Consider the following 26,631-nt stretch of genomic DNA (forward strand, 5'->3'; position numbering starts at 1 on the left):
GCTTCCGTGGCTGAATGGTTAGCACGTTCGGCTGCTAACCGAATGGTTCGTGGTTCGAGCCCACCCGGGAGCGGTGTTGTGAGATCTCAAATGTAACGTAAAAAGCCAAAGTTTTTCCAAAAGACCTGACGAACATTTTTTTTTGGGCCTCCGTGGCTGAATGGTTAGCACGTTCGGCTGTTATCCGAAAGGTGTTATTTTATATCGTTTGGGTATTATTTGTGCGCTTTTTAATGAATGAGGCTTTTTCAACTCTTTTTCACACCGTTTATTTAAACGAATGGTGTATAAAAAATATCGCACTAATTCTATGCCATTTGAGCACCATTTAATGGGGTATTCAATGGGGTTATTTTATATAATTAATAATAATAATCGCACTCGTTTAGCTAACCCACCCTGTCGCACTCGTTTAGCTAACCCACCCTGTCGCACTCGTTTAGCTAACCCACCCTGTCGCACTCGTTTAGCTAACCCACCCTGTCGCACTCGTTTAGCTAACCCACCCTGTCGCACTCGTTTAGCTAACCCACCCTGTCGCACTCGTTTAGCTAATCCGCCCTGTCGCACTCGTTTAGCTAACCCACCCTGTCGCACTCGTTTAGCTATCCCGCCCTGTCGCACTCGTTTAGCTAACCCGCCCTGTCGCACTCGTTTAGCTAACCCACCCTGTCGCACTCGTTTAGCTAACCCACCCTGTCGCACTCGTTTAGCTAACCCACCCTGTCGCACTCGTTTAGCTAACCCACCCTGTCGCACTCGTTTAGCTAACCCACCCTGTCGCACTCGTTTAGCTAACCCACCCTGTCGCACTCGTTTAGCTAACCCACCCTGTCGCACTCGTTTAGCTAACCCACCCTGTCGCACTCGTTTACCTAACCCACCCTGTCGCACTCGTTTAGCTAACCCAACCTGTCGCACTCGTTTAGCTAACCCACCCTGTCGCACTCGTTTAGCTAACCCACCCTGTCGCACTCGTTTAGCTAACCCACCCTGTCGCACTCGTTTAGCTAACCCACCCTGTCGCACTCGTTTAGCTAACCCACCCTGTTGCACTCGTTTACCCTCTGGTTCTACAAGAGATACAGGGATGAACTTTGAGTGTGTTATAGTCCAATTTGTCCGCCCATCCAACCATACTATTTACACCACAAGCATGGGCCGAGTAATTAAGCGAAATGTTCAAAAACATGCCATAACTCAGGTTCTTCTAGAGATACGGTGATGTCCTTTGAGTATGTTATAGTCCAATTTGTTCCCGTCCAATGATACTAAAAACTTAGGGCGACGAAAAATTGGAGCCAAGTAATTAAGGTGCTTACCATGTTAGTTTTGGCTATTTTTGAAAGTGGCTGCGAGTCAGAGCAATCATCATCATCATCTTCATTAAGTGTAGTATCCTGCTCCACACTGTAAAAAGTTGTGGTGTCTAAATTATGCCATAATGGTGTTAAAACAATGTGCACTATTTGTGCACCTTGACAAGGTGCGGAAATAGTACGAAAATGGTTCGATATTTTAAAAACACCATTAGCTTAAACGAATGGTGAAGAAATGGGTTTATAAAGCATAATTCTTTAAAAGGTTTGCAAATGATACCTTAATTATTTAAAATAACCCCATTGAATACCCCATTAAATGGTGCTCAAATGGCATAGAATTAGTGCGATATTTTTTATACACCATTCGCTTAAATAAACGGTGTGAAAAAGGGTTGAAAAAGCCTCATTCATTAAAAGGCGCACAAATAATACCCAAACGATATAAAATAACATCTTTCGGATAACAGCCGAACAAGCTAAGCATTGCGCCAAGGAAGCCCAAAAATTAAATGGTCGTCAGGTACTGTGGAAAAACTTTATATTTTGGGTTACAGCTGACACTTCACAACACCGCTCCCGGATGGGCTCGAACCACCAACCTTTCGGTTAGCAGCCGAACGTGCTAACCATTGAGCCACGGAAGCCCAAAAATTAAATGGTCGTCAGGTATTGTGGAAAAACTTTGGCTTTTTACGTTACATCTGAGACCTAACAATACCGCTCCCGGATGGGCTTGAACCACCAAACTATCGGTTAAAAGCCGAACGCGAATTTCATTGAGACACGGAAGCCCAAAAATTAAATGGTCGTCAGGTATTGTGGAAAAACTTTAGCTTTTTACGTTACATTTGAGATCTCACAACACCGCTCCCGGATGGGCTTGAACCACCATACTATCGGTTAAAAGCCGAACGCGAATTTCATTGAGCCACGGAAGCCCAAAAATTAAGTGTTCGTCAGGTATTGTGGAAAAACTCTGACTTTTTACGTTACATCTTAGACCTCGCAACACCGCTCCCGGATGGTCTCGAACCTCCAACCTTTCGGTTAACAGCCGAACGCGCTAACCATTGTGCCACGGAAGCCCTAAAATTAAATGGTCGTCAGGTATTGTGGAAACACTTTGGCTTTTTACGTTACATTTGAGATCTCACAACACCGCTAACGGGTGGGCTCGAACCACCAACCATTCGGTAAAAAGCCGAACGTGATAACCATTGAGCCACGGAAGCCCAAAAAATAAATGTTCGTCAGGTATTGTGGAAAAACTCTGACATTTTACGTTACATCTGAGACCTCACAGCACCGCTCCCGTATGGGCTCGAAACACCAACCTTTCGGTTAACAGCCGAACGAGCTAAGCATTGCGCCATGGAAGCTTAGAATATAAAATGTTGTCAGGAATTGTGGAAAAACTCTGACATTTTACGTTACATCTGAGACCTCACAGCACCGCTCCCGGATGGGCTCGAAACACCAACCTTTCGGTTAACAGCCGAACGCGCTAAGCATTGCGCCATGGAAGCTTAGAATATAAAATGTTGTCAAGAATTGTGGAAAAACTTTGACTTTTTACGTTACTTATAAAACTTAACACCAACGTTCCCGTTTGGGCTTGAGCCACCAACCTTTCGGATAACAGCCGAACGCGCTAACCATTGCGCCACGGAAGCCCACAAATTAAATGGTCGTCAGGTATTGTGGAAAAGTTTTGACTTTTTACGCTACATCTGAGACCCCACAACACCTCTCCCGGGTGGGCTAGTACCACCAACCTTTCGATTAACAGCTGAACGCGCTAACCATTGCGCCACGGAAGCCCAAAAATTCAATGTTCGACAGGTATTGTGGAAAAACTCTGACATTTTATGTTACATTTGAGACGTCACAACACCGCTCCCGGGAGACCTCAAACCACCAGTCTTTTGAATAGCAGCTGAACGCGCTAACCATTGCGCCACGGAAGCTCAATAATTAAATGGTCGTCAGGTATTGTGGAAAAACCTTGACTTTTTACGTCACATCTGAGACCTCACAACACCGCTCCCGAAAGGGCTCAAACCACCAGTCTTTTGAATAACAGCTGAACGCGCTAACCATTGCGCCCCGGAAGCCCAAAAATTAAATGGTCGTCAGGTATTGTGGAAAAACTTTGGCTTTCTACGTTACATTTGAGATCCCACAACACCGCTCCCGGGTGGGCTCGAACCACCAACCTATTGGCTAACAGCCGAACGCGCTAACCTTTGAGCCACGAAAGCTCAGAAATTAAATGGTTGTCACGTATTGTGGAAAAGTTTTGACTTTTTACGCTACATCTGAGACCCCACAACACCTCTCTCGGGTGGGCTCGAACCACCAACCTATTGGTTAACAGCCGAACGCGCTAACCATTGAGCCACGGAAGCCCAAAAATTAAATGGTCGTCAGGTATTGTGGAAAAACCTTGACTTTTTACGTAACATCTGAGACGTCACAACACCGCTCCCGGATGGGCTTGAACCACCAACCTTTCGGTTAACAGCCGAACGCGCTAACCATTGCGCCACGGAAGCCCAAAAATTAAATGGTCGTCAGGTATTGTGGAAAAATTTGGCTTTCTACGTTACATTCGAGATCCCACAACACCGCTCCCGGGTATGCTTGAAGCACCAACCTATTGGCTAACAGCCGAACGCGCTAACCATTGAGCCACGGAAGCTCAGAAATTAAATGGTTGTCAGGTATTGTGGAAAAACTTTGTCTTTCAACGTTACATTTGAGACCCCACAACCACCAACCTTTCGATTAACAGCTGAACGCGCTAACCATTGAGCCACGGAAGCTCAGAAATTAAATGGTCGTCAGGTATTGTGGAAAAACTTTGGCTTTCTACGTTACATTTGAGATCCCACAACACCGCTCCCGGGTGGGCTCGAACCACCAACCTATGGGTCAACAGCAGAACGCGCTAACCATTGCGCCACGGAAGCCCAAAAATTAAATGCTCGTCAGGTTTTGCGTAAAAACCTAGACTTTTTACGTCACATCTGAGACCTCACAACACCGCTCCAGGATGAGCTCGAACCACCAACCTATTGGTTAACAGCCGAACGCGCTAACCATTGAGCCACGGAAGCTCAGAAATTAAATGATTGTCACGTATTGTGGATAAGTTTTGACTTTCTACGCTACATATGAGACCCCACAACACCTCTCCCGGGTGGGCTCGAACCTTCAACCTTTCGATTAACAGCTGAACGCGCTAATCATTGCGCCACGGAAGCCCAAAAATTAAATGGTCGTCAGGTATTGTGGAAAAACCTTGACTTTTTACGTCACATCTGAGACCTCACAACACCGCTCCCGGATGGGCTCGAACTACCAAACTGTTGGTTAACAGCCGAACGCGCTAACCATTGAGCCACGGAAGCTCAGAAATTAAATGGTCGTCAGGTATTGTGGAAAAGTTTTGACTTTTTACGCTACATCTGAGACCCCACAACACCTCTCCCGGGTGGGCTCGAACCACCAACCTTTCGATTAACAGAAGAACGCGCTAACCATTGCGCCACGGAAGCTCAAAAATTAAACGGTCGTCAGGTATTGTGGAAAAACCTTGACTTTTTACGTCACATCTGAGACCTCACAACACCGCTCCCGAAAGGGCTCAAACCACCAGTCTTTTGAATAACAGCTGAACGCGCTAACCATTGCGCCCCGGAAGCCCAAAAATTAAATGGTCGTCAGGTATTGTGGAAAAATTTGGCTTTCTACGTTACATTCGAGATCCCACAACACCGCTCCCGGGTATGCTTGAAGCACCAACCTATTGGCTAACAGCCGAACGCGCTAACCATTGAGCCACGGAAGCTCAGAAATTAAATGGTTGTCAGGTATTGTGGAAAAACTTTGTCTTTCAACGTTACATTTGAGACCCCACAACCACCAACCTTTCGATTAACAGCTGAACGCGCTAACCATTGAGCCACGGAAGCTCAGAAATTAAATGGTCGTCAGGTATTGTGGAAAAACTTTGGCTTTCTACGTTACATTTGAGATCCCACAACACCGCTCCCGGGTGGGCTCGAACCACCAACCTATGGGTCAACAGCAGAACGCGCTAACCATTGCGCCACGGAAGCCCAAAAATTAAATGCTCGTCAGGTTTTGCGTAAAAACCTAGACTTTTTACGTCACATCTGAGACCTCACAACACCGCTCCAGGATGAGCTCGAACCACCAACCTATTGGTTAACAGCCGAACGCGCTAACCATTGAGCCACGGAAGCTCAGAAATTAAATGATTGTCACGTATTGTGGATAAGTTTTGACTTTCTACGCTACATATGAGACCCCACAACACCTCTCCCGGGTGGGCTCGAACCTTCAACCTTTCGATTAACAGCTGAACGCGCTAATCATTGCGCCACGGAAGCCCAAAAATTAAATGGTCGTCAGGTATTGTGGAAAAACCTTGACTTTTTACGTCACATCTGAGACCTCACAACACCGCTCCCGGATGGGCTCGAACTACCAAACTGTTGGTTAACAGCCGAACGCGCTAACCATTGAGCCACGGAAGCTCAGAAATTAAATGGTCGTCAGGTATTGTGGAAAAGTTTTGACTTTTTACGCTACATCTGAGACCCCACAACACCTCTCCCGGGTGGGCTCGAACCACCAACCTTTCGATTAACAGAAGAACGCGCTAACCATTGCGCCACGGAAGCTCAAAAATTAAACGGTCGTCAGGTATTGTGGAAAAACCTTGACTTTTTACGTCACATCTGAGACCTCACAACACCGCTCCCGAAAGGGCTCAAACCACCAGTCTTTTGAATAACAGCTGAACGCGCTAACCATTGCGCCCCGGAAGCCCAAAAATTAAATGGTCGTCAGGTATTGTGGAAAAACTTTGGCTTTCTACGTTACATTCGAGATCCCACAACACCGCTCCCGGGTATGCTTGAAGCACCAACCTATTGGCTAACAGCCGAACGCGCTAACCATTGAGCCACGGAAGCTCAGAAATTAAATGGTTGTCAGGTATTGTGGAAAAACTTTGGCTTTCTACGTTACATTTGAGACCCCACAACCACCAACCTTTCGATTAACAGCTGAACGCGCTAACCATTGAGCCACGGAAGCTCAGAAATTAAATGGTCGTCAGGTATTGTGGAAAAACTTTGGCTTTCTACGTTACATTTGAGATCCCACAACACCGCTCCCGGGTGGGCTCGAACCACCAACCTATGGGTCAACAGCAGAACGCGCTAACCATTGCGCCACGGAAGCCCAAAAATTAAATGCTCGTCAGGTTTTGCGTAAAAACCTAGACTTTTTACGTCACATCTGAGACCTCACAACACCGCTCCCGGATGAGCTCGAACCACCAACCTATTGGTTAACAGCCGAACGCGCTAACCATTGAGCCACGGAAGCTCAGAAATTAAATGTTCGTCAGGTATTGTGAAAAACTCTGACATTTTACGTTACATCTGAGACCTCACAACACCGCATCCCGGATGGGCTCGAACCACAAACCTATTGGTTAACAGCCGAACGCGATAACCATTGAGCCACGGAAGCTCGGAAATTAAATGGTTGTCAGGTATTGTGGATAAGTTATGACTTATTACGTTACATCTGATACCCTACAACACCTCTCCCGGTTGGGAACGAACCACCAACCTTTCGGTTAACAGCCGAACGCGCTAGCCATTGCCCCAAAGAAGCCCAAAAATTAAATGTTCGTCAGGTATTGTGGAAAAACCTTGAATTTTTACGTTACATTTGAGATCCCACAACACCGCTCCCGGGTGGGCTCGAACCACCAACCTATTGGTTAACAGCCGAACGCGCTAATCATTGAGCCACGGAAGCCCAGAAATAAAATGGTTGTCACGTATTGTGGAAAAGTTTTGACTTTTTACGCTACATCTGAGACCCCACAACACCTCTCCCGGGTGGGCTCGTACCACCAACCTTTCGATTAACAGCTGAACGCGCTAACCATTGCGCCACGGAAGCCCAAAAATTCAATGTTCGACAGGTATTGTGGAAAAACTCTGACATTTTATGTTACATTTGAGACGTCACAACACCGCTCCCGGGAGACCTCAAACCACCAGTCTTTTGAATAGCAGCTGAACGCGCTAACCATTGCGCCACGGAAGCCCAAAAATTAAATGGTCGTCAGGTATTTTGGAAAAACCTTGACTTTTAACGTCACATTTGAGACGTCACAATACCGCTCCCGGATGGGCTCGAACCACCAACCTATTGGTTAACAGCCGAACGGGCTAACCATTGAGCCACGGAAGCCCAAAGTTAAATGCTCGTCAGGTATTGTGTAAAAACCTTGACTTTTTACGTCACATCTGAGACCCCACAACACCGCTCCCGGATGGGCTCGAACCACCAACCTATTGGTTAACAGCCGAACGCGCTAACCATTGAGCCACGGAAGCCCAAAGTTAATTGCTCGTCAGGTATTGTGTAAAAACCTTGACTTTTTACGTCACATCTGAGACCTCACAACACCGCTCCCGGATGGGCTCGAACCACCAACCTATTGGTTAACAGCCAAACGCGCTAACCATTGAGCCACGGAAGCTCAGAAATTAAATGGTTGTCACGTATTGTGGATAAGTTTTGACTTTTTACGCTACATCTGAGACCCCACAACACCTCTTCCGGGTGCGCTTGAACCACCAGCCTTTCGATTAACAGTTGAACGCGCTAATAATTGCGCCAAGGAAGCCCAAAAATTAAATGTTCGTCAGGTATTGTGGAAAAACTCTGACATTTTACGTTACATCTGAGACGTCACAACACCGCTCCCGGATGGGCTCGAACCACACACCTATTGGTTAACAGCCGAACGCGCTAACCTTTGAGCCACGGAAGCTCAGAAATTAAATGGTTGTCAGGTATTGTAGATAAGTTAAGACTTTTTACGTTACATCTGAGACCCTACAACACCTCTCCCGGGTGGGCTCGAACCTTCAACCTTTCGATTAACAGCTGAACGCGCTAATCATTGCGCCACGGAAGCCCAAAAATTAAATGTTCGTCAGGTATTGTGGAAAAACTCTGACATTTTACGTTACATCTGAGACCTCACAACACTGCTCCCGGATGGGCTCGAACCACCTACTTATTGGTTAACAGCCGAACGCGCTAACCATTGCGCCACGGAATCCCAAAATTTAAATGGTCGTCAGGTGTTGTGGAAAAAACCTTGACTTTTTACATCACATCTGAGACGTCACAACACCGCTCCCGGATGGGCTCGAACCACACACCTATTGGTTAACAGCCGAACGCGCTAACCTTTGAGCCACGGAAGCTCACAAATTAAATGGTTGTCAGGTATTGTAGATAAGTTATGACTTTTTACGTTACATCTGAGACCCTACAACACCTCTTCCGGTTGGGCACGAACCACCAACCTTTCGGTTAACAGCCGAACGCACTAATCATTGAGCCACGGAAGCCCAGAAATAAAATGGTTGTCACGTATTGTGGAAAAGTTTTGACTTTTTACGCTACATCTGAGACCCCACAACACCTCTCCCGGGTGGGCTCGTACCACCAACCTTTCGATTAACAGCTGAACGCGCTAACCATTGCGCCACGGAAGCCCAAAAATTAAATGTTCGTCAGGTATTGTGGAAAAACTCTGACATTTTACGTTACATCTGAGACCTCACAACACTGCTCCCGGATGGGCTCGAACCACCTACTTATTGGTTAACAGCCGAACGCGCTAACCATTGCGCCACGGAATCCCAAAATTTAAATGGTCGTCAGGTGTTGTGGAAAAAACCTTGACTTTTTACATCACATCTGAGACGTCACAACACCGCTCCCGGATGGGCTCGAACCACACACCTATTGGTTAACAGCCGAACGCGCTAACCTTTGAGCCACGGAAGCTCACAAATTAAATGGTTGTCAGGTATTGTAGATAAGTTATGACTTTTTACGTTACATCTGAGACCCTACAACACCTCTTCCGGTTGGGCACGAACCACCAACCTTTCGGTTAACAGCCGAACGCACTAATCATTGAGCCACGGAAGCCCAGAAATAAAATGGTTGTCACGTATTGTGGAAAAGTTTTGACTTTTTACGCTACATCTGAGACCCCACAACACCTCTCCCGGGTGGGCTCGTACCACCAACCTTTCGATTAACAGCTGAACGCGCTAACCATTGCGCCACGGAAGCCCAAAAATTCAATGTTCGACAGGTATTGTGGAAAAACTCTGACATTTTATGTTACATTTGAGACGTCACAACACCGCTCCCGGGAGAGCTCAAACCACCAGTCTTTTGAATAGCAGCTGAACGCGCTAACCATTGCGCCACGGAAGCCCAAAAATTAAATGGTCGTCAGGTATTTTGGAAAAACCTTGACTTTTAACGTCACATCTGAGACGTCACAATACCGCTCCCGGATGGGCTCGAACCACCAACCTATTGGTTAACAGCCGAACGCGCTAACCTTTGAGCCACGGAAGCTCACAAATTAAATGGTTGTCAGGTATTGTAGATAAGTTATGACTTTTTACGTTACATCTGAGACCCTACAACACCTCTTCCGGTTGGGCACGAACCACCAACCTTTCGGTTAACAGCCGAACGCACTAACAATTGCGCCAAGGAAGCCCAAAAATTTAATGGTCGTCAGGTATTGTGGCAAAACTTTGGCTTTCTACGTTACATTTGAGATCCCACACCACCGCTCCCGGGTGGGCTCGAACCACCAACCTATTGGTTAACAGCCGAACGCGCTAACCATTGAGCCACGGAATCTCAGAAATTAAATGGTTGTCACGTATTGTGGATAAGTTTTGACTTTTTACGCTACATCTGAGACCCCACAACACCTCTTCCGGGTGGGCTTGAACCACCAGCCTTTCGATTTCCAGTTGAACGCGCTAATAATTGCGCCAAGGAAGCCCAAAAGTTAAATGTTCGTCAGGTATTGTGGAAAAACTCTGACATTTTACGTTACATCTGAGACGCCACAACACCGATCCCGGATGGGCACGAACCACCAACCTTTAGGTTAAGAGCCGAACGCGCTAACCATTGAGCCACGGAAGCCCAAAAATTAAATGCTCGTCAGGTATTGTGTAAAAACCTGGACTTTTTGCGTCACATCTGAGACCTCACAACACCGCTCCCGGATGGGCTCGAACAACCAACCTATTGGTTAACAGCCGAACGCGCTAACCATTGCGCCACGGAAGCCCAAAAGTTAAATGCTCGTCAGGTATTGTGTAAAAACCTTGACTTTTTACGTCACATCTGAGACCTCACAACACCGCTCCCGGATGGGCTCGAACAACCAACCTATTGGTTAACAGCCGAACGCGCTAACCATTGCGCCACGGAAGCCCAAAAATTAAATGTTCGTCAGGTATTGTGGAAAAACTCTGACATTTTACGTTACATCTGAGACCTCACATCACCGCTCCCGGATGGGCTCGAACCACCAACCTATTGGTTAACAGCCGAACGCGCTAACCATTGAGCCACGGAAGCTCAGAGATTAAATTGTTGTCAGGTATTGTGGATAAGTTATGACTTATTACGTTACATCTGAGACCCTACAACACCTCTCACGGTTGGGCTCGAACCACCAACCTTTCGGTTAACAGCCGAACGCGCTAACCATTGCGCCAAGGAAGCCCAAAAAATAAATGGTCGTCAGGTATTGTGGAAAAACTTTGTCTTTCTAGGTTACATTTGAGATCCCACAACACCGATCCCGGGTGGGCTCGAACCACCACCCTATTGGTTAAAAGCTGAACGCGCTAACCATTCAGCCACGGAAGCTCAGAAATTAAATGGTTGTCACGTATTGTGGAAAAGTTTTGACTTTTTACGCTACATCTGAGACCCCACAACACCTCTCCCGGTTGGGCTCGAACCACCAACCTTTTGGTTAACAGCCGAACGCGCTAACCATTGCGCCATGGAAGCCCAAAAATTAAATGTTCGTCAGGTATTGTGGAAAAACCTTGACTTTTTACGTCACTTCTGAGACCTCACAACACCGCTCCCGGATGGGCTCGAACCACCAACCTATTGGTTAACAGCCGAACGCGCTAACCATTGAGCCACGGAAGCTCAGAAATTAAATGGTCGTCACGTATTGTGGAAAAACTTTGGCTTTCTACGTTACATTTGAGATCCCACAACACCGCTCCCGGGTGGGCTCGAACCACCAACCTATTGGTTAACAGCCGAACGCGTTAACCATTGCGCCACGGAAGCCCAAAAATTAAATGGTCGTGAGGTATTGTGGAAAAACTTTGGCTTTCTACGTTACGTTTGAGATCCCACAACGCCGCTCCCGGGTGGGCTCGAACCACCAACCTATTGGTTAACAGCCGAACGCGCTAACCATGGCGCCAAGGAAGCCCAAAAAATAAATGGTCGTCAGGTATTGTGGAAAAACTTTGTCTTTCTACGTTACATTTGAGATCCCACAACACCGCTCCCGGGTGGGCTCGAACCACCACCCTATTGGTTAAAAGCTGAACGCTCACCATTCAGCCACGGAAGCTCAGAAATTAAATGGTTGTCACGTATTGTGGAAAAACTTTGGCTTTCTACGTTACATTTGAGATCCCACAACACAGCTCCCGGGCAGGCTCGAACCACCAACCTATTTGTTAACACCCGAACGCGTTAACCATTGCGCCACGGAAGCCCAAAAATTAAATGGTCGTCAGGTATTGTGGAAAAACTTTGGCTTTCTACGTTACGTTTGAGATCCCACAACGCCGCTCCCGGGTGGGCTCGAACCACTAACCTATTTGTTTACTGCTGAACGCGCTAACCATTGCGCCACGGAAGCCCAAAAATTAAATGCTCGTCAGGTATTGTGTAAAAACCTTGACTTTTTAGGTCACTTCTGAGACCTCACAACACCGCTCCCGGATGGGCTCGAACCACCAACCTATTGGTTAACAGCCGAACGCGCTAACCATTGCGCCACGGAAGCCCGAAAGTTCAATATTCGTCAGGTATTGTGGAAAAACTCTGACATTTTATGTTACATCTGAGACGTCACAACACCGCTCCCGGAAGGGCTCAAACCACCAGTCTTTTGAATAGCAGCTGAACGCGCTAACCATTGCGCCACGGAAGCCCAAAAATTAAATGGTCGTCCGGTATTGTGGAAAAACCTGGACTTTTTACGTAACATCTGAGACCTCATAGCACCGCTCCCGGGTGTGCTCGAACCACCAACCTTTCTGTTAACAGCCGAACGCGCTAACGATTGCGCCACGGAAGCCCCAAAATTAAATGGTCGTCCGGGTTTGGGGAAAAACCTGGACTTTTTACGTCACATCTGCGACGTCACAACACCGCTCCCGGATGGGCTCGAACCACCAACCTATTGGTTAACAGCCGAACGCGCTAACCATTGAGCCACGGAAGCTCAGAAATTAAATGGTTTTCACGTATTGCGGAAAGGTTTTGACTTTTTACGCTACATCTGAGACCCCACAACACCTCTCTCGGGTGGAATCGAACCTTCAACCTTTCGATTAACAGCTGAACGCGCTAATCATTGCGCCACGGAAGCCCAAAAATTAAATGGTCGTCAGGTATTGTGGAAAAACATTGGCTTTCTACGTTACGTTTGAGACCTCACAACACCGCTCCCGGATGGGCTCGAACAACCAACCTATTGGTTAACAGCCGAACGCGCTAACCATTGCGCCACGGAAGCCCAAAAGTTAAATGCTCGTCAGGTATTGTGTAAAAACCTTGCCTTTTTACGTCACATCTGAGACCTCACAACACCGCTCCCGGATGGGCTCGAACCACCAACCTATTGGTTAACAGCCGAACGCGCTAACCATTGAGCCACGGAAGCTCAGAAATTAAATGGTTGTCAGGTGTTGTGGAAAAACTTTGGCTTTCTACGTTACATTTGAGACACCCACAACACCTCTCCCGGGTGGGCTCGAACCACCAACCTTTCGATTAACAGCTGAACGCGCTAACCATTGCGCCACGGAAGCCCAAAAATTCAATGTTCGACAGGTATTGTGGAAAAACTCTGACATTTTATGTTACATTTGAGACGTCACAACACCGCTCCCGGGAGAGCTCAAACCACCAGTCTTTTGAATAGCAGCTGAACGCGCTAACCATTGCGCCACGGAAGCCCAAAAGTTAAATGCTCGTCAGGTATTATGTAAAAACCTTGACTTTTTACGTCACATCTGAGACCTCACAACACCGCTCCCGGATGGGGTCGAACCACCAACCTATTGGTTAACAGCCGAACGCGCTAACCATTGCGCCACGGAAGCCCAAAAATTAAATGGTCGTCATTTATTGTGCAAAAACTTTGGCTTTCTACGTTACATTTCAGATCCCACAACACCGCTCCCGGGTGGGCTCGAACCACCAACCTATTGGTTAACAGTCGAACGCGCTAACCATTGAGCCACGGAAGCTCAGAAATTAAATGGTTGTCAGGTATTGTGGAAAACCTTGACTTTTTACGTCACATCTGAGACCTCACAACACCGCTCCCGGATGGGCTCGAACCACCAACCTATTGGTTAACAGCCGAACGTGCTAACCATTGCGCCACGGAAGCCCAAAAATTAAATGGTCGTCAGGTATTGTGGAAAAATTTTGGCTTTCTACGTTACATTTGAGATCACACAACACCGCTCCCGGGTGAGCTCGAACCACCAACCTATTGGTTAACAGCCGAACGCGCTAACCATTGCGCCAAGGAAGCCCAAAATTTAAATGCTCGTCAGGTATTGTGTAAAAACCTTGACTTTTTACGTCACATCTGAGACCTCACAACACCGCTCCCGGATGGGCTCGAACCACCAACCTATTGCATAACAGCCGAACGCGCTAACCATTGCGCCACGGACGCCCAAAACCTAAATGCTCGTCAGGTATTGTGCAAAAAACTTGACTTTTTACGTCACATCTGAGACCTCACAACACCGCTCCCGGATGGGCTCGAACCACCAACCTATTAATTAACAGCCGAACGCGCTAACCATTGCGCCACGGACGCCCAAAAGTTAAATGCTCGACAGGTATTGTGTAAAAACCTTGACTTTTTACGTCACATCTGAGACCTCACAACACCGCTCCCGGATGGGCTCGAACAACCAACCTATTGGTTAACAGCCGAACGCGCTAACCATTGCGCCACGGAAGCCCAAAAGTTAAATGCTCGTCAGGTATTGTGTAAAAACCTTGACTTTTTACGTCACATCTGAGACCTCACAACACCGCTCCCGGATGGGCTCGAACCACCAACCTATTGGTTAACAGCCGAACGCGCTAACCATTGAGCCACGGAAGCTCAGAAATTAAATGGTTGTCAGGTGTTGTGGAAAAACTTTGGCTTTCTACGTTACATTTGAGACACCCACAACACCTCTCCCGGGTGGGCTCGAACCACCAACCTTTCGATTAACAGCTGAACGCGCTAACCATTGCGCCACGGAATCCCAAAAATTAAATGCTCGTCAGGTACTGTGTAAAAACCTTGACTTTTTACGTCACATCTGAGACCTCACAACACCGCTCCCGGATGGGCTCGAACCACCAACCTATTGGTTAACAGCCGAACGCGCTAACCATTGCGCCACGGAAGCCCAGAAGTTAAATACTCGTCAGGTATTGTGTAAAAACCTTGACTTCTTACGCCACATCTGAGACCTCACAACACCGCTCCCGGATGGGCTCGAACCACCAACCTATTGGTTAACAGCCGAACGCGCTAACCATTGCGCCACGGAAGCCCAAAAGTTTAATGCTCGTCAGGTATTGTGTAAAAACCTTGACTTTTTACGTCACATCTGAGACCACACAACACCGCTCCCGGATGGGCTCGAACCACCAACCTATTGGTTAACAGCCGAACGCGCTAAACATTGCGCCACGGAAGCCCAAAAGTTTAATGCTCGTCAGGTATTGTGTAAAAACCTTGACTTTTTACGTCACATCTGAGACCTCACAACACCGCTCCCGGATGGGGTCGAACCACCAACCTATTGGTTAACAGCCGAACGCGCTAACCATTGCGCCACGGAAGCCCAAAAATTAAATGGTCGTCATTTATTGTGCAAAAACTTTGGCTTTCTACGTTACATTTCAGATCCCACAACACCGCTCCCGGGTGGGCTCGAACCACCAACCTATTGGTTAACAGCCGAACGCGCTAACCATTGAGCCACGGAAGCTCAGAAATTAAATGGTTGTCAGGTATTGTGGAAAACCTTGACTTTTTACGTCACATCTGAGACCTCACAACACCGCTCCCGGATGGGCTCGAACCACCAACCTATTGGTTAACAGCCGAACGTGCTAACCATTGCGCCACGGAAGCCCAAAAATTAAATGGTCGTCAGGTATTGTGGAAAAATTTTGGCTTTCTACGTTACATTTGAGATCACACAACACCGCTCCCGGGTGGGCTCGAACCACCAAGCTATTGGTTAACAGCCGAACGCGCTAACCATTGCGCCAAGGAAGCCCAAAATTTAAATGCTCGTCAGGTATTGTGTAAAAACCTTGACTTTTTACGTCACATCTGAGACCTCACAACACCGCTCCCGGATGGGCTCGAACCACCAACCTATTAATTAACAGCCGAACGCGCTAACCATTGCGCCACGGACGCCCAAAAGTTAAATGCTCGACAGGTATTGTGTAAAAACCTTGACTTTTTACGTCACATCTGAGACCTCACAACACCGCTCCCGGATGGGCTCGAACAACCAACCTATTGGTTAACAGCCGAACGCGCTAACCATTGCGCCACGGAAGCCCAAAAGTTAAATGCTCGTCAGGTATTGTGTAAAAACCTTGACTTTTTACGTCACATCTGAGACCTCACACCACCGCTCCCGGATGGGCTCGAACCACCAACCTATTGGTTAAAAACCGAACGCGCTAACCATTGAGCCACGGAAGCTCAGAAATTAAATGGTTGTCAGGTGTTGTGGAAAAACTTTGGCTTTCTACGTTACATTTGAGACACCCACAACACCTCTCCCGGGTGGGCTCGAACCACCAACCTTTCGATTAACAGCTGAACGCGCTAACCATTGCGCCACGGAATCCCAAAAATTAAATGCTCGTCAGGTACTGTGTAAAAACCTTGACTTTTTACGTCACATCTGAGACCTCACAACACCGCTCCCGGATGGGCTCGAACCACCAACCTATTGGTTAACAGCCGAACGCGCTAACCATTGCGCCACGGAAGCCCAGAAGTTAAATACTCGTCAGGTATTGTGTAAAAACCTTGACTTCTTACGCCACATCTGAGACCTCACAACACCGCTCCCGGATGGGCTCGAACCACCAACCTATTGGTTAACAGCCGAACGCGCTAACCATTGCGCCACGGAAGCCCAAAAGTTTAATGCTCGTCAGGTATTGTGTAAAAACCTTGACTTTTTACGTCACATCTGAGACCTCACAACACCGCTCCCGGATGGGCTCGAACCACCAACCTATTGGTTAACAGCCGAACGCGCTAAACATTGCGCCACGGAAGCCCAAAAGTTTAATGCTCGTCAGGTATTGTGTAAAAACCTTGACTTTTTACGTCACATCTGAGACCTCACAACACCGCTCCCGGATGGGCTCGAACCACCAACCTATTGGTTAACAGCCGAACGCGCTAACCATTGCGCCACGGAAGCCCAAAAATTCAATGTTCGACAGGTATTGTGGAAAAACTCTGACATTTTATGTTACATTTGAGACGTCACAACACCGCTAACGGGAGAGCTCAAACCACCAGTCTTTTGAATAGCAGCTGAACGCGCTAACCATTGCGCCACGGAAGCCCAAAAGTTAAATGCTCGTCAGGTATTGTGTAAAAACCTTGACTTTTTACGTCACATCTGAGACCTCACAACACCGCTCCCGGATGGGCTCGAACCACCAACCTATTGGTTAACAGCCGAACGCGCTAACCATTGAGCCACGGAAGCTCAGAAATTAAATGGCTGTCAGGTGTTGTGGAAAAACTTTGGCTTTCTACGTTACATTTGAGACACCCACAACACCTCTCCCGGGTGGGCTCGAACCACCAACCTTTCGATTAACAGCTGAACGCGCTAACCATTGCGCCACGGAATCCCAAAAATTAAATGCTCGTCAGGTACTGTGTAAAAACCTTGACTTTTTACGTCACATCTGAGACCTCACAACACCGCTCCCGGATGGGCTCGAACCACCAACCTATTGGTTAACAGCCGAACGCGCTAACCATTGCGCCACGGAAGCCCAGAAGTTAAATACTCGTCAGGTATTGTGTAAAAACCTTGACTTCTTACGCCACATCTGAGACCTCACAACACCGCTCCCGGATGGGCTCGAACCACCAACCTATTGGTTAACAGCCGAACGCGCTAACCATTGCGCCACGGAAGCCCAAAAGTTTAATGCTCGTCAGGTATTGTGTAAAAACCTTGACTTTTTACGTCACATCTGAGACCTCACAACACCGCTCCCGGATGGGCTCAAACCACCAACCTATTGGTTAACAGCCGAACGCGCTAAACATTGCGCCACGGAAGCCCAAAAGTTTAATGCTCGTCAGGTATTGTGTAAAAACCTTGACTTTTTACGTCACATCTGAGACCTCACAACACCGCTCCCGGATGGGCTCGAACCACCAACCTATTGGTTAACAGCCGAACGCGCTAACCATTGCGCCACGGAAGCCCAAAAATTCAGTGTTCGACAGGTATTGTGGAAAAACTCTGACATTTTATGTTACATTTGAGACGTCACAACACCGCTAACGGGAGAGCTCAAACCACCAGTCTTTTGAATAGCAGCTGAACGCGCTAACCATTGCGCCACGGAAGCCCAAAAGTTAAATGCTCGTCAGGTATTATGTAAAAACCTTGACTTTTTACGTCACATCTGAGACCTCACAACACCGCTCCCGGATGGGGTCGAACCACCAACCTATTGGTTAACAGCCGAACGCGCTAACCATTGCGCCACGGAAGCCCAAAAATTAAATGGTCGTCATTTATTGTGCAAAAACTTTGGCTTTCTACGTTACATTTCAGATCCCACAACACCGCTCCCGGGTGGGCTCGAACCACCAACCTATTGGTTAACAGCCGAACGCGCTAACCATTGAGCCACGGAAGCTCAGAAATTAAATGGTTGTCAGGTATTGTGGAAAACCTTGACTTTTTACGTCACATCTGAGACCTCACAACACCGCTCCCGGATGGGCTCGAACCACCAACCTATTGGTTAACAGCCGAACGTGCTAACCATTGCGCCACGGAAGCCCAAAAATTAAATGGTCGTCAGGTATTGTGGAAAAATTTTGGCTTTCTACGTTACATTTGAGATCACACAACACCGCTCCCGGGTGGGCTCGAACCACCAACCTATTGGTTAACAGCCGAACGCGCTAACCATTGCGCCAAGGAAGCCCAAAATTTAAATGCTCGTCAGGTATTGTGTAAAAACCTTGACTTTTTACGTCACATCTGAGACCTCACAACACCGCTCCCGGATGGGCTCGAACCACCAACCTATTGCATAACAGCCGAACGCGCTAACCATTGCGCCACGGAAGCCCAAAACCTAAATGCTCGTCAGGTATTGTGCAAAAAACTTGACTTTTTACGTCACATCTGAGACCTCACAACACCGCTCCCGGATGGGCTCGAACAACCAACCTATTGGTTAACAGCCGAACGCGCTAACCATTGCGCCACGGAAGCCCAAAAGTTAAATGCTCGTCAGGTATTGTGTAAAAACCTTGACTTTTTACGTCACATCTGAGACCTCACAACACCGCTCCCGGATGGGCTCGAACCACCAACCTATTGGTTAACAGCCGAACGCGCTAACCATTGAGCCACGGAAGCTCAGAAATTAAATGGTTGTCAGGTGTTGTGGAAAAACTTTGGCTTCTTACGCCACATCTGAGACCTCACAACACCGCTCCCGGATGGGCTCGAACCACCAACCTATTGGTTAACAGCCGAACGCGCTAACCATTGCGCCACGGAAGCCCAAAAGTTTAATGCTCTTCAGGTATTGTGTAAAAACCTTGACTTTTTACGTCACATCTGAGACCTCACAACACCGCTCCCGGATGGGCTCGAACCACCTACCTATTGGTTAACAGCCGAACGCGCTAAACATTGCGCCACGGAAGCCCAAAAGTTTAATGCTCGTCAGGTATTGTGTAAAAACCTTGACTTTTTACGTCACATCTGAGACCTCACAACACCGCTCCCGGATGGGCTCGAACCACCAACCTATTGGTTAACAGCCGAACGCGCTAACCATTGCGCCACGGAAGCCCAAAAATTCAATGTTCGACAGGTATTGTGGAGAAACTCTGACATTTTATGTTACATTTGAGACGTCACAACACCGCTAACGGGAGAGCTCAAACCACCAGTCTTTTGAATAGCAGCTGAACGCGCTAACCATTGCGCCACGGAAGCCCAAAAGTTAAATGCTCGTCAGGTATTATGTAAAAACCTTGACTTTTTACGTCACATCTGAGACCTCACAACACCGCTCCCGGATGGGGTCGAACCACCAACCTATTGGTTAACAGCCGAACGCGCTAACCATTGCGCCACGGAAGCCCAAAAATTAAATGGTCCGTGGCTCAATGGTTAGCGCGTTCGGCTGTTAACCAATAGGTTGGTGGTTCGAGCCCATCCGGGAGCGGTGTTGTGAGGTCTCAGATGTGACGTAAAAAGTCAAGGTTTTTACACAATACCTGACGAGCATTTAACTTTTGGGCTTCCGTGGCGCAATGGTTAGCGCGTTCGGCGGTTAACCATTAGGTTGGTGGTTCGAGCCCATCCGGGAGCGGTGTTGTGAGGTCTCAGATGTGACGTAAAAAGTCAAGATTTTTGCACAATACCTGACGAGCATTTAGCTTTTGGGCTTCCGTGGCGCAATGGTTAGCGCGTTCGGCTGTTAAGCAATAGGTTGGTGGTTCGAGCCCATCCGGGAGCGATGTTGTGAGGTCTCAGATGTGACGTAAAAAGTCAAGGTTTTTACACAATACCTGACGAGCATTTAAATTTTGGGCTTCCTTGGCGCAATGGTTAGCGCGTTCGGCTGTTAACCAATAGGTTGGTGGTTCGAGCCCACCCGGGAGCGGTGTTGTGGGATCTGAAATGTAACGTAGAAAGCCAAAGTTTTTGCACAATAAATGACGACCATTTAATTTTTGGGCTTCCGTGGCGCAATGGTTAGCGCGTTCGGCTGTTAACCAATAGGTTGGTGGTTCGACCCCATCCGGGAGCGGTGTTGTGAGGTCTTAGATGTGACGTAAAAAGTCAAGGTTATAAAGATGAAGGTTAATTTGTCTCACTTAATTTAAATTCGAATTTTTAACTAGCACTCTCGGCAACGGCCATATCACGCTGAGAACACCGGTTCTCGTCCGATCGCCGACGTTAGCAGCGTCGAGCGCAGTCAGTACTTGGGAATACTGCGTGCCGTTGGCTTTTCACTTTTGTTTCCTCTATTAAATTCCACCCGATTTGAAAAAAGCACACATATCTTCTTTTTGTTATTGTTTTATAAAGATGAAAGTTAATTAAATTCAAATTATTAACTAGCACTCTCGACAACGGCCATATCACGCTGAATACACCGGTGTTCGTCCGAAAACCGAAGTTAAGCAGCGTCGAGCGTAGTCACTACTTGGGAGGGAGACCACTCAGGAACACTGCGTGCCGTTGGATTTTTCACTTTTTTTTCCTCTTTTAAATTTTAATAGATATGAAAAAAGCAAACATGTTTTCATTTTGTTATTGTTTTAAAATGATGAAGATTAATTTGTCTCACTTAATTTAAATTCGAATTATTAACTAGCACTCTCGGCAACGAGCATATCACGCTGAATACAGCGGTTCTCGTCCGATCACCGAAGTTAAGCAGCGTCGAGCGCAGTCAGTACTTGGGATGGAGACCACTTAGGAACACTGCGTGCCGTTGGCTTTTTCACTTTTTTTTCCTCTTTTAAATTTTAATAGATATGAAAAAAGCAAACATATCTTCTTTTTTGTTATTGTTTTATAAAGATGAAAGTTAATTAAATTCAAATTATTAACTAGCACTCTCGGCAACGGCCATATCACGCTGAATACACCGGTTCTCGTCCGATAACTGAAGTTAAGCAGCGTCGAGCGCAGTCACTACTTGGGAGGGAGACCACTTAGGAACACTGCGTGCCGTTGGCTTTTTCACTTTTTTTTCCTCTTTTAAATTTTAATAGATATGAAAAAAGCAAACATGTTTTCATTTTGTTATTGTTTTATAAAGATGAAAGTTAATTAAATTCAAATTATTAACTAGCACTCTCGGCAACGGCCATATCACGCTGAATACACCGGTTCTCGTCCGATAACTGAAGTTAAGCAGCGTCGAGCGCAGTCACTACTTGGGAGGGAGACCACTTAGGAACACTGCGTGCCGTTGGCTTTTTCACTTTTTTTTCCTCTTTTAAATTTTAATAGATATGAAAAAAGCAAACATGTTTTCATTTTGTTATTGTTTTAAAATGATGAAGGTTAATTTGTCTCACTTAATTTAAATTCGAATTATTAACTAGCACTCTCGGCAACGACCATATCACGCTGAATACAGCGGTTCTCGTCCGATCACCGAAGTTAAGCAGCGTCGAGCGCAGTCAGTACTTGGGATGGAGACCACTTAGGAACACTGCGTGCCGTTGGCTTTTTCACTTTTTTTTCCTCTTTTAAATTTTAATAGATATGAAAAAAGCAAACATATCTTCATTTTTGTTATTGTTTTATAAAGATGAAAGTTAATTAAATTCAAATTATTAACTTGCACTCTCGGCAACGGCCATATCACGCTGAATACACCGGTTCTCGTCCGATAACCGAAGTTAAGCAGCGTCGAGCGCAGTCAGTACTTGGGAGGGAGACCACTTAGGAACACTGCGTGCCGTTTTTTCACTTTTTTTCCCTCTTATAAATTTTAATAGATATGAAAAAGCAAACATATCTTCTTTTTTGTTATTGTTTTATAAAGATGAAAGTTAATTAAATTTAAATTATTAACTAGCACTCTCGGCAACGGCCATATCACGCTGAATACACCGGTTCTCGTCCGATAACCGAAGTTAAGCAGCGTCGAGCGCATACAGTACTTGGGAATACTGCGTTCCGTTGGTTTTTCACTTTTGTTTCCTCTTTTAAATTCCACCCGATATGAAAGAAGCAAACATATCTTCTTTTTGTTATTGTTTTATAAAGATGAAAGTTAATTAAATTCAAATTATTAACTAGCACTCTCGGCAACGGCCATATCACGCTGAATACACCGGTTCTCGTCCGATCACCGAAGTTAAGAAGCGTCGAGCGCAGTCAGTACTTGGGAGGGCGACCACTTAGGAACACTGCGTGCCGTTAGCTTTTTCACTTTTTTTTCCTCTTTTAAATTCCAATAGATATAAAAAAGCAAACATATTTTCTTTTTGTTATTGTTTTAAAAAGATGAAGGTTAATTAGTCTCACTTAATTTAAGTTCGAATTATTATCTAGCACTCTCGGCAACGGCCATATCAAGCTGAGAACACCGGTTCTCGTCCGATCGCCGACGTTAGCAGCGTCGAGCGCAGTCAGTACTTGGGAATACTGCGTGCCGTTGGCTTTTTCACTTTTGTTTCCTCTTTTAAATTCCACCCGATATGAAAAAAGCAAACATATCTTCTTTTTGTTATTGTTTTATAAAGATGAAAGTTTATTCAGTTCAAATTATTAACTAGCATTCTCGGCAACGGCCATAACACGCTGAATACACCGGTTCTCGTCCGATCACCGAAGTTAAGCAGCGTCGAGCGCAGTCAGTACTTGGGAGGGAGACCACTTAGGAACACTGCGTGCCGTTGGGTTTTTCACTTTTTTTCCTCTTTTAAATTTTAATAGATATGAAAAAAGCAAACATGTTTTTTTTTGTTATTGTTTTAAAATTATGAAGGTTAATTTGTCTCACTTAATTTAAATTCGAATTATTAACTAGCACTCTCGGCAACGGCCATATCACGCTGAAAACACCGGTTCTCGTCCGATCACCGAAGTTAAGCAGCGTCGAGCGCATACAGTACTTGGGAATACTGCGTGCCGTTGGCTTTTTCACTTTTTTTTCCTCTTTTAAATTTTAATAGATATGAAAAAAGCAAACATATCTTCATTTTTGTTATTGTTTTATAAAGATGAAAGTTAATTAAATTCAAATTATTAACTTGCACTCTCGGCAACGGCCATATCACGCTGAATACACCGGTTCTCGTCCGATAACCGAAGTTAAGCAGCGTCGAGCGCAGTCAGTACTTGGGAGGGAGACCACTTAGGAACACTGCGTGCCGTTTTTTCACTTTTTTTCCCTCTTATAAATTTTAATAGATATGAAAAAGCAAACATATCTTCTTTTTTGTTATTGTTTTATAAAGATGAAAGTTAATTAAATTCAAATTATTAACTAGCACTCTCGGCAACGGCCATATCACGCTGAATACACCGGTTCTCGTCCGATAACCGAAGTTAAGCAGCGTCGAGCGCATACAGTACTTGGGAATAGTGCGTTCCGTTGGTTTTTCACTTTTGTTTCCTCTTTTAAATTCCACCCGATATGAAAGAAGCAAACATATCTTCTTTTTGTTATTGTTTTATAAAGATGAAAGTTAATTAAATTCAAATTATTAATAGCACTCTCGGCAACGGCCATATCACGCTGAATACACCGGTTCTCGTCCGATCACCGAAGTTAAGAAGCGTCGAGCGCAGTCAGTACTTATGAGGGCGACCACTTAGGAACACTGCGTGCCGTTAGCTTTTTCACTTTTTTTTCCTCTTTTAAATTCCAATAGATATAAAAAAGCAAACATATTTTCTTTTTGTTATTGTTTTAAAAAGATGAAGGTTAATTTGTCTCACTTAATTTAAGTTCGAATTATTATCTAGCACTCTCGGCAACGGCCATATCACGCTGAGAACACCGGTTCTCGTCCGATCGCCGACGTTAGCAGCGTCGAGCGCAGTCAGTACTTGGGAATACTGCGTGCCGTTGGCTTTTTCACTTTTGTTTCCTCTTTTAAATTCCACCCGATATGAAAAAAGCAAACATATCTTCTTTTTGTTATTGTTTTATAAAGATGAAAGTTGATTTAGTTCAAATTATTAACTAGCATTCTCGGCAACGGCCATAACACGCTGAAAACACCGGTTTTCGTCCGATCACCGAAGTTAAGCAGCGTCGAGCGCATACAGTACTTGGGAATACTGGGTTCCGTTGGTTTTTCACTTTTTTTTCCTCTTTTAAATTCCAATCGATTTGAAAAGAGCAAACTTATTTTCTTTTTGTTATTGTTTTAAAAAGATGATGGTTAATTTGTCTCACTTAATTTAAATTCGAATTATTAACTAGCACTCTCGGCAACGACCATATCACGCTGAAAAAAGCGGTTCTCGTCCGATCACCGAAGTTAAGCAGCGTCGAGCGCAGTCAGTACTTGGGATGGAGACCACTTAGGAACACTGCGAGCCGTTGGCTTTTTCACTTTTTTTTCCTCTTTTAAATTTTAATAGATATGAAAAAAGCAAACATATCTTCTTTTTTGTTATTGTTTTATAAAGATGAAAGTTAATTAAATTCAAATTATTAACTAGCACTCTCGGCAACGGCCACATCACGCTGAATACACCGGTTCTCGTCCGATAACCGAAGTTAAGCAGCGTCGAGCGCATACAGTACTTGGGAATAGTGCGTTCCGTTGGTTTTTCACTTTTGTTTCCTCTTTTAAATTCCACCCGATATGAAAGAAGCAAACATATCTTCTTTTTGTTATTGTTTTATAAAGATGAAAGTTAATTAAATTCAAATTATTAATAGCACTCTCGGCAACGGCCATATCACGCTGAATACACCGGTTCTCGTCCGATCACCGAAGTTAAGAAGCGTCGAGCGCAGTCAGTACTTATGAGGGCGACCACTTAGGAACACTGCGTGCCGTTAGCTTTTTCACTTTTTTTTCCTCTTTTAAATTCCAATAGATATAAAAAAGCAAACATATTTTCTTTTTGTTATTGTTTTAAAAAGATGAAGGTTAATTTGTCTCACTTAATTTAAGTTCGAATTATTATCTAGCACTCTCGGCAACGGCCATATCACGCTGAGAACACCGGTTCTCGTCCGATCGCCGACGTTAGCAGCGTCGAGCGCAGTCAGTACTTGGGAATACTGCGTGCCGTTGGCTTTTTCACTTTTGTTTCCTCTTTTAAATTCCACCCGATATGAAAAAAGCAAACATATCTTCTTTTTGTTATTGTTTTATAAAGATGAAAGTTGATTTAGTTCAAATTATTAACTAGCATTCTCGGCAACGGCCATAACACGCTGAAAACACCGGTTTTCGTCCGATCACCGAAGTTAAGCAGCGTCGAGCGCATACAGTACTTGGGAATACTGGGTTCCGTTGGTTTTTCACTTTTTTTTCCTCTTTTAAATTCCAATCGATTTGAAAAGAGCAAACTTATTTTCTTTTTGTTATTGTTTTAAAAAGATGATGGTTAATTTGTCTCACTTAATTTAAATTCGAATTATTAACTAGCACTCTCGGCAACGACCATATCACGCTGAAAAAAGCGGTTCTCGTCCGATCACCGAAGTTAAGCAGCGTCGAGCGCAGTCAGTACTTGGGATGGAGACCACTTAGGAACACTGCGAGCCGTTGGCTTTTTCACTTTTTTTTCCTCTTTTAAATTTTAATAGATATGAAAAAAGCAAACATATCTTCTTTTTTGTTATTGTTTTATAAAGATGAAAGTTAATTAAATTCAAATTATTAACTAGCACTCTCGGCAACGGCCACATCACGCTGAATACACCGGTTCTCGTCCGATAACCGAAGTTAAGCAGCGTCGAGCGCAGTCAGTACTTGGGAGGGAGACCACTTAGGAACACTGCGTGCCGTTGATTTTTTCACTTTTTTTTTCCTCTTATAAATTTTAATAGATATGAAAAAAGCAAACATGTTTTTTTTGTTATTGTTTTAAAATGATGAAGGTTAATTTGTCTCACTTAATTTAAATTCGAATTATTAACAAGCACTCTCGGCAACGGCCATATCACGCTGAAAACACCGGTTTTCGTCCGATCACCGAAGTTAAGCAGCGTCGAGCGCATACAGTACTTGGGAATACTGGGTTCCGTTGGTTTTTCACTTTTGTTTCCTCTTTTAAATTCCACCCGATATGAA

At 45.5% G+C, this 26,631-nt stretch overlaps 1 non-coding gene and 15 pseudogenes across 1 annotated transcript; 15 read left to right on the plus strand and 1 right to left on the minus strand.

The window, feature by feature from the left end:
- Nucleotides 1–1,893: 1,893 nt before the first annotated feature.
- Nucleotides 1,894–1,966, minus strand: TRNAS-GCU (transfer RNA serine (anticodon GCU)). The gene has a single exon. It is a non-coding gene; the product is annotated as a tRNA-Ser (tRNA).
- A 19,006-nt stretch (nt 1,967–20,972) lies between these two features.
- LOC149721938 (5S ribosomal RNA) lies at nt 20,973–21,091 on the plus strand (annotated as a pseudogene).
- A 137-nt stretch (nt 21,092–21,228) lies between these two features.
- Nucleotides 21,229–21,347, plus strand: LOC149721939 (5S ribosomal RNA; annotated as a pseudogene).
- Nucleotides 21,348–21,470: 123 nt separating this feature from the next.
- LOC149721940 (5S ribosomal RNA) lies at nt 21,471–21,589 on the plus strand (annotated as a pseudogene).
- Nucleotides 21,590–21,711: 122 nt separating this feature from the next.
- Nucleotides 21,712–21,830, plus strand: LOC149721941 (5S ribosomal RNA; annotated as a pseudogene).
- Nucleotides 21,831–21,967: 137 nt separating this feature from the next.
- Nucleotides 21,968–22,086, plus strand: LOC149721942 (5S ribosomal RNA; annotated as a pseudogene).
- A 123-nt stretch (nt 22,087–22,209) lies between these two features.
- On the plus strand, nt 22,210–22,328 carry LOC149721943 (5S ribosomal RNA; annotated as a pseudogene).
- A 342-nt stretch (nt 22,329–22,670) lies between these two features.
- Nucleotides 22,671–22,789, plus strand: LOC149721944 (5S ribosomal RNA; annotated as a pseudogene).
- Nucleotides 22,790–23,149: 360 nt separating this feature from the next.
- Nucleotides 23,150–23,268, plus strand: LOC149721945 (5S ribosomal RNA; annotated as a pseudogene).
- Nucleotides 23,269–23,403: 135 nt separating this feature from the next.
- On the plus strand, nt 23,404–23,506 carry LOC149721946 (5S ribosomal RNA; annotated as a pseudogene).
- Nucleotides 23,507–23,629: 123 nt separating this feature from the next.
- LOC149721947 (5S ribosomal RNA) lies at nt 23,630–23,748 on the plus strand (annotated as a pseudogene).
- A 341-nt stretch (nt 23,749–24,089) lies between these two features.
- On the plus strand, nt 24,090–24,208 carry LOC149721948 (5S ribosomal RNA; annotated as a pseudogene).
- A 599-nt stretch (nt 24,209–24,807) lies between these two features.
- Nucleotides 24,808–24,926, plus strand: LOC149721949 (5S ribosomal RNA; annotated as a pseudogene).
- Nucleotides 24,927–25,272: 346 nt separating this feature from the next.
- Nucleotides 25,273–25,391, plus strand: LOC149721950 (5S ribosomal RNA; annotated as a pseudogene).
- Nucleotides 25,392–25,990: 599 nt separating this feature from the next.
- Nucleotides 25,991–26,109, plus strand: LOC149721951 (5S ribosomal RNA; annotated as a pseudogene).
- Nucleotides 26,110–26,232: 123 nt separating this feature from the next.
- Nucleotides 26,233–26,351, plus strand: LOC149721952 (5S ribosomal RNA; annotated as a pseudogene).
- The last annotated feature ends 280 nt before the right edge of the window (nt 26,352–26,631 follow it).

This window comes from Phalangium opilio, unplaced genomic scaffold, assembly GCF_054372755.1.
Source record: "Phalangium opilio isolate 3A_F unplaced genomic scaffold, DU_Popi_V2 ptg000002l_1, whole genome shotgun sequence".
In the NCBI taxonomy this organism is placed as follows: Eukaryota; Metazoa; Arthropoda; class Arachnida; order Opiliones; family Phalangiidae; genus Phalangium; species Phalangium opilio.